This window comes from Trachypithecus francoisi, unplaced genomic scaffold, assembly GCF_009764315.1.
Source record: "Trachypithecus francoisi isolate TF-2019V2 unplaced genomic scaffold, Tfra_2.0 Lachesis_group8, whole genome shotgun sequence".
NCBI lineage: Eukaryota > Metazoa > Chordata > Mammalia > Primates > Cercopithecidae > Trachypithecus > Trachypithecus francoisi.
This window is the reverse complement of record NW_022681473.1, coordinates 99,314,516-99,334,587: the sequence shown is the minus strand read 5'-3', so window position 1 is coordinate 99,334,587 and position 20,072 is coordinate 99,314,516. Positions and strand designations below refer to the sequence as shown.

Below are 20,072 nucleotides of genomic sequence, written 5' to 3'. Positions count from 1 at the left end.
ATTATATTCTAAATTTTAAATATTCTAAATTATAATATCTAAAATGAAATATTCACACAATGAGCTAAACAACAGATTGTAAACAACAGGAGAAAAGATCAGTCGGCTGGGCGCGATGGCTCATGCCTGTAATCCCAGCACTTTGGGAGACCAAGGCAGGCAGATCACGAGGTCAGGAGTTTGAGACCAGCCTGGCCAACATGGTGAATTCCATCTCTACTAAAAAAATACAAAAAGAGAAATTAGCTGGCATGGTGGTGGGCACCTGTAATCCCAGCTACTCGGGAGGCTGAGGCAGGAGAATTGCTTGAACCCAGGAGGCAGAGGTTGCAGTAAGCCAAGATCATGCCACTGCACTCCAGCCTGGGAGACAGGGCAAGACTCCAACTCAAAAATAAAATAAAATAAAATATCAATCAACTTGTAGACACAGCCCTAGAAATTAACTCAGTCTGAAGAACAGAGTAGGGGGAAAAATCCTAATCATAACAAATGTAAGTATTCATGCTTGTTTCTTTTCCAAAAATTCATATTTAATTGTTCTTTATTAAACTTGTCAAAGTTTTAACATGTAAACCATGCAAGATCTGCCATGTATATTTTCATTTATCCAAATGCACCATCACATTACTGTCAACTCTTAATGACTAAAAAACTGATTTGCTGAACAAAATGAAATCTTCAGCCAATTTAATCACTTTTTGTTTTGCATTGTCTATCTAAACAAAAGCCACACTCAAAAAATGATGATAGATTTTCGTCAAATTTGGAAACCTTCTAAAGAATATCAAAATCCTGCTGATTTGATTCATGGGTCATTTGGCATTTTACAACAAGATACCTACTGCTAAGATTTCAATAAACTGTATCTGCTGGGCTTCTTAATGTGTTTCAATGAAGCATGTTAGTGGGCAAAAGTTCCAGAAATATGTTCCTTAATTCAACAAGTATTCATCGAATATACAGTATGTGCTAGAAATTATGCTGGGGATGCAGAAATGAAATAGACATGATCCTTTATTATTATACTGAGTGAAGATCCTGATAGAACCATTAAAAGTAAAGTAATAATTTTAGGCCCTTTGCAGGTCTCCCAAGATTGAGGAAGGAGATAAGTTGCACAAAGTACCACCAATGAAAAGAGTAGTACCAACTTCATTAGGAAGAAAGGTCTAGATTGAAAAGGGGCCTCCTAGTTAATTATAGATCAAACAGAGACTTGACCTACACCACCAGCAAACCCAACTTCTAAAGTGCTTTGAGGTTACTTTTTGTACCTGACTAGAGATGGGCTAAAGGAGTAGCAATAGATTGCAATATGAAGACTAAGAGATCCTAGGGTGATTAACTCAGGTCCCAAGGGAGCCAAATAAGCCAGTGTTCCTTCACTTAACAATCATCTTACATATATTAATTTCTGATTTTGTCTGAAGAAATTAGACATAAAAGGGGAACTTTATTATTAGCAGTAAGCCAGTTATATATTAATGTAAAATTTCTGTAATAAATTTATAATACAAATGATATAACAGTATCAATGGGACATGCACATAGTGTTTAATTACTTTATTAAAGGCTTTTACAGTACACTGAATCTCAGTGATGGAAATATTTTACTTTATTTTACCTCACTCCTGCACTGGGAATCCTAGATACATAATATATTGATGTATATTAATATATTAATATATAATCCTAATACATAATATATTATTGCCACTATTTGTGAAGTCAAAGATTGTCACATTTATATAAATACTCACCCCATGTTTATCTACTTGGTAAGTCCTTGGGATCTTTAGTTAAAATAGACATGCATACAAGCTCTAACCCACCACTTCTGATCCCAGTCACCACCATCAAAACTAGCTACTCTATGGATTAATCAAAGCACCACTAACTTTATTGCCTGGGCTCTCTGACATTTTGGCCAGCACTCTCTCTTCTTGCATCACGCTCCGCCCCTAATCAAGGGAAGAGCCAGAAAGGTAGGTGTCCTGTGTGATCAGCCTATAAGAGACACATCAGGGTATATGTGCAGGAATTGTGGTATCAGTTTCCACACACAACTACATCATGGGCAAAATGAATATTGGTTCACCTCACATAGAGGTGAGCAATACACTCAGGTGAAAATTTTAAAAGGTATCCCTCACCGGTGCTGACCTCTCTGTGTTCACCATTTCTATCATTTCTAGTAGAAATGAGAAATAACTTGCCTATACACATTGGAAGGGAAAAAAATTTTTTCAAAACTTTCAAAATATTTTGAATAAGACTTAGCAAGTATTTCTATGTAAATTACTTCTAAATTTAGTGAGTCTGAGTGACTAAAGCTATCCAATCATGAGTGATATAAAAACTGAGAAACGAAAGATAAAATAAATAAGTTAAAATGTTAGGTTACATTTGGTGTAATACATATGACAAGCTGTGCATATGCCCCACATTTTAAGCATGAAAAGAGTTAATAGGACACCTATAATTATCACAGCACAAACAATTTCAGACATAAAGGAAGAGGCATAGAAATTTTATTAGCAAAAAATATAAAAACATATATATTTGTTCTATTCCCTTTTTAAATGTTAAACTAGTATTTTTAACACGTTGATTTAAAGGATCACCAAATTATGAGCCCACCTGTGGCACCCACATGTATCAGTTCACCCAGGTCCTGATTTATTCTCTTCTTCTCTTAAGGTTAAAACAAATTGAGAAAAAAACACAGAAGTCAGGAAAATGAAGGTAAAAAAAAATTGACTTTTTTTTCCTTTTAATTGATAATGTAGTTTGGAGAACATAACTGAATTCTGGGCCAAGTGGCCTTTGTAATATCTCAGTCCTGAATTAATCCTATGTACTCAGACACTGGCAAAGTTGGATAGTATAAGCCTCGCCCAAAAGCAAAATGCTCTTAATACTGAATTAACTTCATAGCCAGAAAAGAGCAAACACTTCTTTCAGAAGAAGGATCCAAAGAGAGAAAAGAGGAGGCAAATGTATGACTAGTTACTTTTCCCAGCTCCTCAGTCATAATTTTGTTCTACTGCTGTTGGAGTCATTAAGTGAGAGAAGAAGATAGCCAGGATTGTTAATCTACAAAGTCATCCCATCTGGAAACAAAAGGACAGGGGGCATATTCCTCCTCCAATCACTGGTACTACTATTAGTAGCTATGTACTATCTGCCTCAATTTCTCCACATAAGGTGTAAATATCTCTCATTATTATAAAATAACGTAAATTACTTTTATCCAAATTCAGGTACTAAATAGAACCATACAACAAAATATGTCAGTGGAACCTCCTAGGATTATGGTGTCATTAAAAAGGATACACATATACTCTACAAGTATATGTACATGCATATATCCGCTTTCTATATCTTAGCAGAGTGCTTGGCATTTAGCAAGTGTTCTATAGTGTGGTAACTGATTACCCCCATTTTTCCATCTGTAAAATGATAACAATATCTTACATTTCTGGCACATACCAGGTACGCAGTGAGTGGTTATTATTATTGTCTTAATCTTGCTGAAGATAAACGTAGTTTTTTCCATGCTCCCTCTGACAAGGATTGCCATATTTGGGGCAAAAGAAATGGTTGTCTCACTTGGAAACGGGAAGATGAGGAAATAATTCCTTACAATTTAATACTCATTAGTTATTTTTTAATAAGTCTAGATGTGACCTGGGTATGGGCATTTTTAAAGCTTCCCAGAAGATTCCAGTGAGCAGCCATAGTTGAGAACGACTGCATTCATCCCATGTCCGAAAAAATGAGTGGCAGGAGATCAGAAATTGGTCCCATCTTCACAAATTCAATCTCCCAGTGCCACTTCTTGCTTGCTTGCAGATTCTTCTGGGGCCACTCTAGCTCTTTGTCCTCTAAAAGCTCAGCAATGGGTTGCAGCTCATCAATTCAATTATAGCTGAAAAATTCAGTCTCCATTCCATTTCCTATCACTAATTTGCCCAGCCATGAAATTTTAATACAGCTCATCAGAGGTTCTGTAATGCTATTAAATAACAACATACAAATACTGTATACCATTAATAGGATATCAACAGTAAGTGCCCCTGATGTTAAATATAAATTATCTGAAATTATGAATTTTCCAAGAAAAAATTAATGTTAAAGAATGAATCTTTTTGCAAGTTTAAATTCAAAATCAGATTATCTTGCCTTTTAAAATCCAAAATCCAAAGAATTTGAAATCCATAATTAATCTCCCTAGATTTTAATTCTGCTCAGTCTCAGGTAGGAACGTTATACAATGCCTGGGTAGATTTTGGATTTTTCAGTAGCTGCTGCCTGGGTTCTTGTCCACTGTATGAATTTAGTCTTTTCAGACCCTCCCAAGTTAGATTAAATGACAGGCTTTGCATATGTCCCACTTCAAAGGAATCAAAAGAGTTAACAGGACACGTAAATTATCACAGCACAAGTCTCACAATTCTAAAATACAGACCCTACAGCCGCTAATTCCTTCATTCCTACATCGCCAGATCTGAGTAGTCAGTGTTACTCAGACCACAGCAAAGACTCAGGGCTACAAGGGGAAGACACGAAAGAGACAAAGATCTCTCTATTCAGCCTCATCAGGACACCAGACAGTCTCTGCCAAGGTTAGCAGGACCCCATCTGTGCCCCTCAAGCTCCTCAACTCAATAGAGAGAAAGCTTCCATTGCCAGGTTAATTTTGACACTATTTACTGTACCTAATGGGAAATCTACCCTTGTATACGTTCTTTAAAAGAGTGACATTTGAGATATTCATGCAAGGAATAATTCTGCTGCCGCAAGGTTTAGAGATCTGCAGTGATGACAGCATCAGCCCACAGATCTTATTTGAGGTGCTTTGCTTCTTTGCTTCTCTGCATAATTAAAAACCTCTCAATCTTCCTTTTTCTTTAGAGCCCTATGCTTGAGGATTTGTAGGCAGGTTAAGGTAACCGATAAGAGTAGCACCTCAGAAGCTATTACAAGCCTTACACTGAAGCTGTAAGAGGAAGGAAATATAGACATAGGAGAAAAATGCAGTCACTGCCAAACTGCAGCTTGGCAGGGAGGGAGCCAGGGAGTGAATACCTCAGCCTCCCCTCCTCCCACTCTGGGATCCCTGCTGGGCCATACTCAACCAGATCTGGAGAGCAAAGCAGCCTGCATGAGAGAGCAGCCTGCGCCTCCAGAGGTACAGGCCAGGGCCTGGAAAGATGGACGGAAGATCTGGAGAAATTTGTGAAGAATACCTAGGACTGCCTTTCTGCTCCATTCCCATCTGTTGTTCCCCTATTCCTTTCAAGAAGGCTCCACTGAGTTTCCAACGGTTAAACCTGCTTCTTAAAGGCATTCCTTTCTATTCTAACACAGGGAGTGCTAAATTATTCCTAGATTCTGCCTATCTTCTTTCATTTTACTTTCCCTTCAATTTCTGGCTCAGACAAGATTTCAGAAAATTCTTCAGATTTTCTCTTGCATGTTCTTAATCAAAACACTCTGGGTCTACCATGGTCATCCACTGTACACACCAACCTTCCCACCTTTAAAATCTCATGGAGTTGGATAATCCCATTCAGGATAGGGTCTCCATCAGGTCAACACAGGCCTGGATTGTATCTATTATTACCTATTTTAGCTATTATTGTTATTATCTATTTAATATTCCTACTTTCCCTGGGCCTTCTCTTTATGTATGAATTCCACACATTTCTTGGGTATGTTCCCTCAATGTGCACATGATATCTGTGCCACACTGGAGCTTTCCAAATCATGCCTCTTCCTAGTATTCTCTCAAATGTTCCATAATCCCCTGGTATAGCTGACCCAATCTGCAAGCTCTAAGAGACTGTTTTTCAGTCACACTTGGCTTCCAGCATCTTTCAAGAAGTAATTCTAGCCTTTTTCCTTAAGACATTGCTTGTCTTACTTTTGTTGGACCCCAGTCACTATTTCTGATTTAGTAACATCTAAAATAGTTTCCTCTTAACTCTCATACACTGTTGGTGGGAACGTAAAGTAGTACAGCCACATGAAAAATATTATGGAGGTTCCTCGAAAACTAAAACTAGAACTACCACATGATCCAGCAATCCACTGCTGAGTACATATCCAAAAGAAAGGAAATCAGTAAACGTATATCAAAGAGATATCTACACGCCCATGTTTACTGCAGCGCTACTCACAATAGCCAAGATATTGAATCAACCTAAATGTCCATCAGTGGATGTCTAGATGAACAAAATGTGGTATATATACACAATGGAATACTACTCAGCTATAAAAAAATGAAATAATATCACTTGCAGCAATATGGACAAACATTATGTAGAACATTATGTTAACTGAAACAAGCCAAGCACAGAAAGACAAGCATCACATGTTCTTACTTACGTGGGGGAGCTAAAAAATTTGATCTAACAAAGAGCAGAATGATGTTTACCAGAGGTTGGGAAGGGTAGGAGAGAGAGAGAGAGGTTGGTTAATGGGCACAAAAATACAGTTAGACATAAGCAATAAGATCTAATGCCCAGTAGCACAAAAGAATGACTATAGTTAACAATAATTTGTTGTACATTTCAAAATAGCTAGAAAAGAAGATTGGGAATTTTCTCAACACAAAGAAACAATAAAGTTTGAGGTGATGGATATATCCCAATTACCTGAATTTGATAACATATTATATGCCGGCCGGGCGCGGTGGCTCAAGCCTGTAATCCCAGCACTTTGGGAGGCCGAGACGGGCGGATCACAAGGTCAGGAGATCGAGACCATCCTGGCTAACACGGTGAAACCCCGTCTCTACTAAAAATACAAAAACTAGCCGGGCGAGGTGGCGGGCGCCTGTAGTCCCAGCTACTCGGGAGGCTGAGGCAGGAGAATGGAGTAAACCCGGGAGGCGGAGCTTGCAGTGAGCTGAGATCCAGCCACTGCACTCCAGTCCGGGCGACAGAGCGAGACTCCGCCTCAAAAAAAACATATTATATGCTTATATCAAAATATTGCATGTACCCCATAAATATGTACAACTATTAGGTATCCATTTAAAAAGTAAATAAAAACTGTTTATAAAAATAAGTTTTAAAAAACTAAAATAAATAAAATCTTTTTCACTTGTATAAAACCCTGTTAAGAATAATTACACCTAGGCGTATCTCATTTTCCCTTTCATATCTGCCTCTATGAGCTTTTAAACATCAAGTTTTCTGTTTCATATCTTCTAGTTTAGTTTCTAGATTGCAACTCATCTCCTAAGAAAATCTTTCCTTTATTACAATTTAATCATATTTCCTTCCATTATTTTATTTTGTTTTCTCCCTTCTATTCTGATAGTAGTTTGAAATATATTTCTCAAGCTACTTTTGTTCCTCTTTGATATCCTGAGTTAATTTGATTTCTAGAAGCTGAGAATTCCAGGCCAAAGCCTTTATAGCCTTTGGATTTGAAATCATTTCATTAAGATAATTTTCTACTTTAGTTCTTTTTGATGGCATATTCTCTGCATAAAAAGGACTCATGGCATTTGTTTATTCCTAAAACCTGATCCTATTTTGTGGGCCTCAGAAATCTAAAGTCATGGTCAGAGTTCGTATACCTAACAAATTTTAGCAGCAGCTCTGGGGTCCTCATTCCACATCCCCGCTGTAGCCCATTTGATTTCAACATAACTGAGTGGGACAGTTCTGGCACGTTGCCTGTATCTCCCCTCAAACACTTCCCAAGGCTTCTCTGCTTCAGCCCCCCTCCAAAACCTGAGAAGGCCACTCAGTCCTTGTGCCAACAAGCACGGGGCCTGCTCTCAATCCATGTGGAACAGGGCACAGCAGATAAATAGCCCAGCTTCCCATGCTCCACAGACAACCTTAGTGTAGTCTACTCAATTCCCAGAGGGCTCTTGTTGCCCATGGTGAAAACCAACTCCATAATATACCCTTTCTTGCTTTCCCTCCTTCCGTTTCTCACTTACTTACCCCATCCTCTCACTTTAGCTTCCTGGGGTCATTTCAAAAGCAAAACAAAAAGGTAACAAAAACACCCTCTCTGCACCCAGTCTCAACTCAGCTCTTGGAGGAAAGCAAACTAAGACACAGAGCAAGCCTAGAGACCTCCTAGTGGGGCAGCATTACAAGAGGCCCTTTTTTTTTTTTTTTTTTTTTTGAGACAGTCTTGCTCTGTCGCCCAGGCTGGAGAGCAGAGACTCACTGCAACCTCCACCTCCCAGGTTCAAGCAATTCCCCTGCCTCAGCCTCCCGAGTAGCTGGGATTATGGCACACACCACCACACGTGGCTAATTTTTTTGTACTTTTAGTAGAGACAGGGTTTCACTATGTCAACCAGACCAGTCTTCAACTCCTGACCTCAGGCAATCTGCCTGCCTTGGCCTCCCAAAGTGCTGGGATTACAGGCATGAGCCACCGCGCCTGGTCAAGAGTCATTCTTACGACAGAACACGTGTCTAAGGCCATACCACCCTGGACACACCTGATCTCAGATGTTAAGCAGGGTTGGGCCTGTCTAGTATTTGGATGGAAGACTGCCTGGGAATATCAGGTGCTATGGCCTTTAAAATAAATTACAAAAGACAAAGAACACTAGAAATTGCTCTGCCCCCACTCCCTTTTGTCCTTGAGTGCAGTTAATGGAATCTGAGGCAGCCAGTTCAATAGCAGACGAGTTAGGCCTGGCATTAACAATTCACAGCTGGAAGCCTCATGTACATACTAGTGAGGTCCACACGGAATTTAGGTACTTTTGTAGAAGCACAGCAAGAGGAGCAAAAAAAGTGTTCCTGGGCCTCTACCAGTTTCAAGGTAAGCCTTCACTGAGATTCAAAGACTCTCTTTTGATGATTAAATCCCTCTCTCAGTCTTCCCCGCAATACCAAGACTTGGTTCAAGACTTGAACAATAACTACAGCCTTGTTCAAGGTCAGCTATTTCTGACCTCTCAGCTGGGCATCTGTTAAGGCCCAAGCAGCAGCCCCCTTATACACAGCCCTGTCTGTATAGAAAACCACCCTTTCCTGTATAAAAATACCCTTTTGCCTGTAGGCAAAGCCACCATAATCTGCAGTGAGCCACCAACATCATTTTCCCATGTGGTTCCCTTAATTAAGCCCAGGGCCTAAGCCTCTTACAAGGTGAGGCCAACTAGAAGCCAGCTACACAGTGGCAAAAACTAGCCACACAGCCAAATACAGGTCACTGCAGACTGACAGGGTGAAAAGTCACCAGCCTAGGCTGTATCCGCTATTTTGATCCCCAAACTGGACACATTATCTCTTTTCCGAGGTCCCCAGTTCATGTACCAGTGTTAAGAGTTTGGGGAATCAATAAATTATTACATTTTTTTAGTCAAGTTCAGAACCGACTAAAGAGAGATAGACGTAGCGATTAGGCAGATGGAGATTAAAATATTATCTTGATTACTGGTGAAGCTGTTTGCAGAATGTGGCTTAGGTTACCACCAAGGGGATTCTCTAATATGTAATCCCGGAATTAAACTGAAGTAATTGCAGGGGCAGAGGCTTTAAGCTTGCCTTTTACTGCATGGCAGAGGGAAGATTAAATTCCACCCAAATTGCCACTTCTTCTCTTAAGAGGAGTGGATGAGGGGGCAGAAAGAGGCCGGGAATGCTACTCTAGGTAATCTGTCCAAAAGGAAACAGGAGGAATGCTCCCTCCTAGCAGTTTCCTCTGCTTACACTTCTTACATTTGTAAGAAAGTAAGATCATCACTGCCTTGTACCTGCACCCATCAGATAGAGAATGCCCCTAACCAAGTTCATCTCATTCATCTCTGGACAGAACTTCACCGCAGAACATGTCACAAGCCACTTGTCAGACTTTGGATTCTCACCCGGGGCTCGGGTGTCCACCCCAAGCCAATGAACTATGGCAAACAAGGAAGCGCAGCAAAGGGCTGAAGTCTGCAGCATCTAGGACCATTTCTGTAGGCAGGGACTGTGGGAGAGGCACCAGTTAGAGCTGTCCAGAGCAGATTTCAGTGTGGACTTGCTTCTGCGGGGTGCATGATGCTGCACCCCCTTGCTTCCGACTCTCGTACCGACTGAACAGCGTCCCTGTACCATATCAAGTTAGCCTTCTCCCTGGCACCTCCCTTCAGGGCTTATGGCCAGTGGAGCAGTCCTAGGTAAGGCCTTCTCCTGTTATTCCTAGTACTTCAGGATTCACTTCTCCCACCACCTCTCAATTGCTACCACAGAGTTAGGTCGGGTCCTTTCATGACAACCAACACAATCATCTTACCTCTGCTCCCGAAAACTCCTACCATACCCAGACCACATTCGATGCCTTCCTATTGAGAATGTGTTGGCGAACCCAAGAATCTTTCCAATTTCCAGCACAGAATCAGTGTCCACTTAAATTTACAGAAAAATAATTGGTTGGAAACTATTTTGACTCCCAACCACATGGCAGCAAACATTTTTCAAGGGCAATTACATTTTAAGGACTGACTCTTCTAAACTGGCAAGCCCATGTCCTGGCTCCTAGGAGGCCATGCCAAACAGGAAGCTCAGAGAAGCCTGGCTGCATAAGGAGAATATGGTGAAAACCACCTTTACACAGCCATTAACTGCATCACAGAGGGCTGCCCTCCCATAAGGTTACGTCAGTCAAACTCTTCCAGTCAGTCAGGTAAGAAACCAAGAAGAATAAATTACAAGGAAAAAAAACTAGTCAAAACGATTCAACTCTGTTGAAAAACAGTCAAGTCAGTCAACATGGAACTTGATTATCAAGAGTCATCTAGTGGTCACAACACCACGGATTCCACCTCTTCTCCACTCCTGGCATGTTTTGGAAGTATCGTGTAGACATTGCCCTCATGTCCCTAGATGCTAGAGGAGAGTACCTCTTTCACTACAGAAAGCCAGGGAGCAGGAAAAGGGAGGGGGGAAGAAAAGGATTTCTAATATTAGCCCTCCCTTTGGCCATGGGAATGCCCAGCAAGCTAAGACCTCAGGAGCAATAATGGTAGCATTGTTGGCACAGTGAGCCTCATGAAGGACAGGGAACATCTGGGCCTGTGTCGAGTCACAAGAGAGCTCTATAGGGACATAAAGTGGGGCAAATAGTTGTTTTGTTCCTTGTTGTTGACAACTTTGGGTCACCCTGAGACCACAGCAACATCAGAGTGGGTCCCCTAAACCACAAAGCATATGCATGGGTCAGTCTGCAGCCAAGCTTGCAGCCCCCACAGCACTCTCATGACCCTACAGAGGTGACCACCACCTGGAGTTCTCAGACCCCACCCCAAGCTCTTTGAATCAGAATCCACATTTTAACAACATCCCTGGGTGAGTAGCTTTCCCAGTAAAGTTTGAGAAGCATGGCTCTGCTTCTTGGACTGAGATTGAGAGATGTGGGTGAATGGGGGAGGAAGGCAAAGAAAAGAACAGAAAGTAAAGCAGAGATAGAAGTATTTGTAAGAGAGAGAATCACCCTGCTTTTCAGTAAGTTGAAACCAAGGCTGCAGGGGCTAGGGAGAATGTAAAACTTGCTTTTGATCAAATCCTGGATCTGAGAAATCTCCACCTTTGATTCAGAGTTCCTCAGTCCTTATGTGAATTTGATAAGCTAGGATTTCTAGGCAGGGATCAAAATATTTCACTGCATTCTAGGAAGCCAAATAAAAGCAAGTAAAGAAATGGCAGCTGTGAGAAAATCGATGAACAGAACAAACTAGAAATCCTATTTTCATCCTAAGGAGGCTGCTCAGGCCACCCTCATTTTGCCACTGCAGGATGCTCTCCCACCTCCTCCACTAGCCTTTTGACCCTGAGTGGGTCCCAGTCCTGACTCCTTCATGTCTGAGCTGAAGACACACAAAGCACTACTCCCAGTAGAAGGATCAATTAATTGTAAGCAAGAACTTAACACTCTAATTGGCTCCTCACAATCTCACTTAATGATAAAGATGTCACTTGCCTTAGCGAGAAAACCTACTGAAGAAGTTCATGATCATTAACTCTTTTAAGTTTTAAGGGCAGCAGACAATTTTAAGGTAGCTGACCCAGTGTATTTCTTTGATCTTGTCTATCTAAGGCAACTTCTGATATCCTTGTGTGAATATAAACCAGAGAAGTCTTTGTTAACTACCAAGCTGAGTAAGGATCAAAGCCACTAATCCTGGACAGTCCTGAGTGGAACCCAGATCTCCAGAGACAAGCAAGAAGATTGTTGAAGTCAGGATGCAGACTCAAATCTGTGAGAGTCACATAGAGCAAGCTTGTCCAATTTGTGGCCCGTGGACCACACGTGGCCCAGGATGGCTCTGAATGCAGCCCAACACAAATTCATAAACTTTCTTAAAACATTATGAGATTTTTGTATGGATCTTTGTTTCTTTTTTTAGCTCATCAGCTATGGTTAGTGTTAGTGTATTTTATGTGTGGCCCAAGACAGTTATTCTTCCAATGTGGCCCAGGAAAGCCAAGATTGGACACCCCTGACATAGAGGAAAAGGTAGATGATTCATATTTCCCCTACCTGGTGCTTTGCCCAACCCCATTGTCTCACAGATGGGCATAATCATGTCTCAGAGTGGAGAGTGGTTCCTGCAAGCATGGAAACAATAGAAAAGTCTGTTCTGCCTACAGAGAGGCAGATGGGAAAACACAGGTTCCTTGAAAGTCAGAATTACACATTATTTTTATTTTATTCTCTGTGGGGTTTTCGTTTTTTGTTTTTGCATTTTCCATTAAATATATTTTATTTTTTCAATCAGAATTAGGGGTTACATCAAAATGTAAGGATACTGAAATCAGAAAACCTAAAAATGAGCCTGTTCTCCATCAACTCTTAGCTTTGTAATTTTGGGGAAATCATTTAACTTTCTTAAGCTCCAGTTTCCTCAGTTCACAAATGACTATTTTAATAATTGCTGCCTTCTCAACTTCATAGAGGTTTTGTGAGGCTTAAATAAGATAATGAATATTTAGTCCTACAACTCAAAATCACTTAGGACTTTTTCAAAGATGGGATGGCTTTAGATAACCTGCTTATGTTCTGGGCATCTCCTCCTCCTCCTCTAAGACCTGGCATGAGTCCACTGCAGAAAGTAAGGCAGGAGGCAGCAACATAGAGTGGAAAGAGCATGGGGTTTTGAGGTCAGACAGATGTGAGTATAAAATCCAGTTCTGGCCCTTACCATCGGTATGACATTGGGAAAATTATTTCACTTCTCTGAGCCTCAGGTTTTTAAAAATCTATTATATGGGAGCAATATCCATGCAGGATGGCTGTGAGAATCAGAATAAATGCGTATTATTTGCCTGGCCCTTTGGAGGCAGTGATTATGACTCCTTCCTGCTGGTAGGCTCAGGAAGTGGAAGTGTAACCAAACATTCTTATATTGAAAGAGTATATAATTAACATTTGCCCTATGGGCTCAGCTGTTTTCTCGACTAACCATGCATTGGTTGAGGGAAAGGTAAAGTGTTGCTTGTCATTTCTGCCAGGATGCTTATCTACAAAAGAGCCAAACCTGGTATCAAGTGGGATAGCTATGTCAAGCAATCCTGTCTTCTTGGTCCTGAGAAAGTAAGACGCCAAAGGACTCCACAGAACGCAAGTTCTATACAGGACTCAGTTGCTGTTTAGTTGCCTGCATACCACAGGTGGTAAAGGGGTGTAAAATGGTAGCCATGGTGGCTGTGGTTGGCAGTGGGTACAACAGAGAGACTCAGGTAGAATTACAGACATCAAAATTAGTAATGACTACCATGACAAGGGCAACAAAAAGAGGCAAAATACAGCCCTGTGGAGGGACCGTGATAAAGACCACTCAGCGGCAGTGGCATCTCAACTGTTGTCTAAGGGGCAAGCACAAGTCACCCACCCAACCAGACTTCTTAGGAAGCTCCGCTCTTCAGCCTGCAGTCTCTAGAAACTAAACAACCAGGAGCAGAAGCCAAGACTACAGGAGTGATGTCCATTCTGAGTGCAGTTGGCTGAAGAAGAGTCGAGGGCTTTTCCAGGGAGAACGTGGGGTTTAGGCAACTGGCCATGGGGTGGTCGGGACAGACAAGAAAGCTCACCCTCCTAATCATGAAGCCCTACTGTGTAAACTGTAGTTTCTGAGCCTGAATCAGACTCTGTAAGCAAAGACTTGATTGTTAAATTTCCTAGAAGACAGGAACAATCATTCTTTGAAAACATCCTCCTCCCATCCTGCCCCAACAAGAAGTCTCTTCTATAATTTGAATTACATTCATAAAAGCATGTTTCAACTGCAAAGTACCATGCAAATGTAAGATGGTTTCATTGCTGTTATTATGGCTAATGGTATTCCAGAAGCCCCACCCCAATGTACAAAGGACCAAACATTCTTAGATGCACAAAATACTTGAGTATCCATCCTAATGAATAAAATGTCATTTACCACCCTGGCTTTTTTCTTTTCTTTAGAGACTTCATAATATTTTCCAGTATTTCAGTAAAGCCAAGGAACCTCACTCTTTTTTAAGCTAATTGCCTGGAAAAAGCATTCCCGCCTCTCTCATATGCAGAATAAAAGTGTCTGCCTGCCTAGCCAAGGCAGAGTCTTAAATAGGAGACTGCAGACAAAAGACGAATCTGACTCCATCATTGTTTCCACTCTGAGTTTCCAAGCTGCAGCCCCTATGCTCAAGGTGCCGCATTTATTGGGCACTCTCCTTTCTGTATGGTTTCCATGTCATGCATATCATTGGTCATCCCACTTCAGGCTCCCTCAAATCCTACATGCTCCTTCTAACTGTGCAGATAAGTTGAATTTTTATAACAATGGCATGGCTATCCTTGTTCTCTGCTCTTGGAATAATTACAGACAGCGAAGAAGAGAGATGCCTGTTATTTGGCCCACCCATTTGTTCATCCTCTTACCAAATATATACTGAGTCCCTCCTATGTGCAAGGTGGCTGGAAATAGAAATATAGAGAAACATAAATCCAGCCTTGAATTTTCTGTCAACCTGGACAGAGGTCGCTGCCATCCTGTTTCCAAGGAAATGTGTTTTATTTTTCAATTGGTTGCATAGTCAGTAAAAATCACCATAAGCTGGCAATGTCAAGAGGAGATTAGCGAACCCTAAAGCAAGGAAAAACCTGAAGATGGTCAAGATTATTTAAGCAGGATGCTAAAATCTGCTCCACGCAATGAAATTCACACTGAGTCAGGGCAAGCTACAGTCAGACAGTCACTTAACACACATCTGGGGATGAACCACACAAAAGGAGCTAATGTGAGAATCACAATCCATGAGCAAGTTGAGATTGAAGGCAATAGAGATTGATAAGGAAGCCTTTACTCAGGGCTTCCCTCCTAAGACCTCCTTCTAAGACCTTCCCTAAGACCTCCCACTTCCAGCACCCCAAATCCCCAAATGAATACTCCCATTCATCCTTTAAAACTAGTCTAGACATCACTTCAGGAAGCTCATCTTCCTCATCACCACCCCTTCCAGACACAATTTGATGCCCCTTCTTGTTGTACTATTTGGTGCTTTTTTCTTATACCACTGCAGTCTACATACTGGTGTTTAATTGTCTATTTGTGTGTCTAGTATTCCTATACTGTGAGTTCCTGGAGAACATGCATTTGTGTCTTATTTATAATTTACCATAGTGCCTGTTACTTTTATTGTGCACACGTTTATAGCATGAATGAATGGATTAATGAATGAATGAATGAATGAATAAAGAGGGCAAATACATTCTTTAGAAGCCTGGGTACTCTGCTCTTACAAGAATGCCTTCATTGAATACAGGGACTTTGCAAACGAAAATGTGCAGCAAATATTCTTCCCTCCTTTAGGTCAAGGGCAGAAAGGCAGCGGAGTGTCAGTTAAGTCTCTCCCTCAGCTGGAGAGACAAGCCGTCCACAATTTTCAAGCTTTCCGTGCCTGCTGTGCTTTGGGGGATTTGGCTATAGGGCTCTTAACGAGATCAAGCTGAATCACACAGTTTCATCCTGTCAAAATGCATTGGAAATCTTTCTTGGGTGATTTATCATGGAAATTCACAAGGCAGGGAAGGGGAAGGGGGATTAGAGGAAGCAGAGAAAGCCACTCTCCGCCAGCAGTGCTGGGCTGGCAAGATGCCCACAGCAGCCGCAGCAGCTGGTGGACAAGGCTGTGCTGACATGGGATGGATGGGCTCCTGTGAGAAGGCCACCTTCTGAAAATAAATAATCACCTCCAGGACAGGCCCACTCCAAGAACTGCGTTAACACAGAACAGCTGCAGACAGTAAATCCTGGCCAACGAGTATGGTAGGGTGAGGGGGATGGTATTGATTTGCAGCTGCTGGCAATGCCTGACAGATCAGCTAAAATACGGAGTAGCTTAGATTTGCTCCCAAAAGTCAATAACAACACCGTCACTAATTTAAAACCAGGGTGTCCACAGCTAACTGAAGTCACTGATAGAGAGACTTGGATAGAGCAATGTAAATAACCAGAAACGTGAGAATATCTTCTGGATCTAAAATGTTATTTTGACTCCCCTCTCTTGCACTTCCCTCCCAGGCTGTAGGGGCTTATCTCAGGATAATCTTAGTTTTGTACAGATGACTTCATTTTCTTTTCATGGTGCTGTGTGTGCCAGTGTAGCATGCTGGCACTTCTTGTTAAAAGCAGCATTAACAAATGTGGGCTCAAATAGAAAGCCATTGCCATTTGTCAATGTTGCTTTGAGAAGAGGTGCCAGCTTGCACTATGGGGCCCTGGAGGGCAGAGACTCTGTCATTCCAAGGCTGAGAAACTGCTCTTTGCCAGGCAGGATGCTGAAAACAAAGATACAAAGATGGAATGAAAATGAGACCCTGCTCTAGGACCCCTCGAATCTAACAAAGGAGATAGATCGGAGATAGAGAAAGAGCGGTAGCTAAGAGAAATGACTATGGCACCAGAGGGTGATGCTTTGGAAAGGGTAACCCCTGACTGTTCTGGATCAGAAAGGCCTGGCCCTGGGAGAAGCTTCTAGGAAGACATCATGCCTCGGTCCACAGGCCAACACATGGATGATTCAAAAGACCGCTTCTCAGAAATTCGCAGTGTGTATCTATTGTTATTTAACATTTGAGACCCTGCAAGCTTTTCTTTTTCTATTTCTTCTTTGTTCATACATTATCCTTACCAACATGTGTACGCCAGATGTGCGGGGAGTTTAAAAATTCACTGACAATGAAGAGAGGAAGGTGGGGCCAGGGGCCAGAAGATTTGGATTAATCAAGATGAGAATAATGGCCCCTATTTTTTAAAGTTTATTTTTAATAATAATAATTTTTGGAGAAAACGACACAAAGAAAGTGAATGTAGATACAACCGAAAAAGCCCCATGGACTTTGAGGCAGAGCTGCTGGCATTCTTGGTTTTGGACCAAACAAAGTAAATAACACAAAGAATTACAAAAATTAATTGAAACCAGAAAACTGGTTTAGTTTCTGTGTTAGTTTCTTAGGGCTACTGTAACAAAGTCCCACAAACTGGTTGACTTAAAACAGACATTTCAAGCAACAACAGATGTTGGCGAGGTTGCAGAGAAATGGAAACGTTTTTACACCGTTGGTGGGAATGTAAATTAGTTCAACCATTGAGAAAGACAGTATGGGAATTCCTCAGTGATTTACAACTGGAAATACCATTTGACCCAGCAATCCCGTAACTGGATATATACCTAAAGAAATACAAATTATTCTGTTACAAAGATACATGCACACATATGTTCGTTGCAGCACTATTCACAACAGCAAAGTCATGGAATCAACCCAAATGCTCATCAATAATAGGCTGGATTTAAAAAATGTGGTACATATACACCATGGAATACTATGTAGCCTTAAAAAGGAATAAGATCATGTCCTTTGCAAGGATGTGGAGGAAGCTGAAAGCCATCATCCTTAGCAAACTAACACAGTAACAGAAGAAACACCGCATGTTCTCACTTATAAGCGAGAACTGAACAATGAGAACGCATGGACACAGAGAGGGGAATGACACACTGGGGCCTGTTGGGGGCTGGGGTGAGGGGGGAGAGCATCAGGAAAAATAGCTGGTGCATGCCGGGCTTAATACCCAGGTGATGGGTTGATAGGTGCAGCTAATCACCGTGGCACATGTTTACCTATATAACAAACCTGCACATTCTGCACATGGACCCAGGAACTTTAAAAACAAACATTGATTCTCTCACAGTTCTGGAGATGAGAAGTCTGAAACCAGGGTGTCTGCAGATGTGGTTGCTATTTTGGGGGTACTGAGGGAGAATCCATCTCCCAGCTTCTGCTGGTGGTCGGCAGTCCTTGGAGTTCCTAGGCTTGTAGCTGCATCGCTTCCACTTCCACCTCTGTCTTCACATGGCCTCCTCCCCTGTGTGTCTCTGTGTCCAGAGTTTCCTCATCATAAAAGGTCACCAATCAATGGATTAAGGTCCGCCCTAATCTGGAATGACCTCACATTAACTGATTACATCTCCAAATTAGGTCACATTGACAGGCTCTGGGGGCTAGGACTTTAACATATCTTTTGGGGGAACATATTCAACCCACAATAAATACCCACTAACCCTGCTCACTTTTCATCTCAGCCACTGATGACTTACCAAAGACTAGTTACTCATCGACCAACACTCAATCCAGGGAAATGTGGCAAAGGCAAAAGATTAAAAAGCCAGGAAATACCCTTGCCATCTCTCTCCTCTATCTTCCCCCCCTCCCCCCGAATATTGCCTGGGAACTCCTGCAACAGTAAGGTACCTACATATTTGGCAGGACACAAGAGAAAAAGGTTCTTTTTCTGACCTTTTAGCTAGACGGATGAGCTATTCTCCTCTCTACAATGGATGTGTATGTGCGTAGTGTGTTACGTTTGAGCATGATAAATCTGAAATGGTGCTGTTGTGGTTTCTCTCTTTTTGTTCACATTTGTCTCCTTTCTACAGACTTGGCATTCTAGTATATCGCACATCCTAAATAAAATGTCCTTTTCTTACTCAGCATCACATTTTGGTAGATAAGAGGTGAATGAAATGCTAAAAGTAATATATAATTTGCTCTTAACAAATGGTAGAAGGAATAATACAGCAGTGATGTTTTATAAAGGAAAGACTAATTACAGTGGAAACCAAACATAGCAAGGATCCAATTTTAATCTTTCATAATGAAAGATGCCACTAACACATCTGGGTGCTTTTTCTTGTTCTTAATAGTAGCTTGAAATAATGACAGTTGGGGAAGCTGTACTATCGTTGTCCCAAAGTTTGATTTATAATCAGTCACCTTCCATTTGGCAGCAGCTCACGAGGAAGCAGCATTAGTGAGAAGTCTGGCAGATTTTGCCCTTGAGGTTAAGATATTAAACAAAAATGAAAACTAATCTATCTTCAGATGGAAGGATGGTACTTAAAGTGGAGTGTTTAGGAGACAGTCTTATAAAATGTTTCTCTTTCAAAATGATTTTATTAGAGTAATTAAAAATGCAGAAAAATGATACCATCTTTCAAAAGTTGTGTAAAGGCTGTTTTAATCTCCCTTGCTCTCTGGAGCTAGATAAATCTATATATAGCCATTCCTGGTCTACGCTTCACTCATTAGCTCTATATATAGATCCAGATAGAATATTCACTGTGAACATAAGTCACACTGTGTTCACAGGAGGATTGCTTCTTAAAACCTTGAAACTATATGCTTCTTTTGATAGTTCACATAGATGGCCTTGGGAAGTGAGAAGTCAGAGGTCACCTTTAGGTCCCACAGCCATGTCTTTATTTACTTATCCATTCAACAAATATTTGCTGAATATCTATGACACACAGAACCCATTTTTGTGGGTTTAACAACAACAAAAGGAAAAGGTCTCTGTCCTCCACAATCTTACAATAAGGGAAGAAATACACAACTCTACTTTAGGCAGTGTGGCAGCCTATACCACGCCTATATAATAAAAAGAGCCTTCTTACTGCAATACAAGAAGCTACAGTATAAGCAACGAAAGCAAACTTTGAAATACAGTGTTGATCGCTAAGAAAGTAACAGAATCCTGAGAGAGAGAGAGAACTGTGAGGTCA

At 41.2% G+C, this 20,072-nt stretch overlaps 1 pseudogene; it reads left to right on the top strand.

Annotated features, from left to right (window-relative positions):
- Positions 1–8,457: 8,457 nt before the first annotated feature.
- LOC117081902 lies at positions 8,458–8,566 on the top strand (annotated as a pseudogene).
- The last annotated feature ends 11,506 nt before the right edge of the window (positions 8,567–20,072 follow it).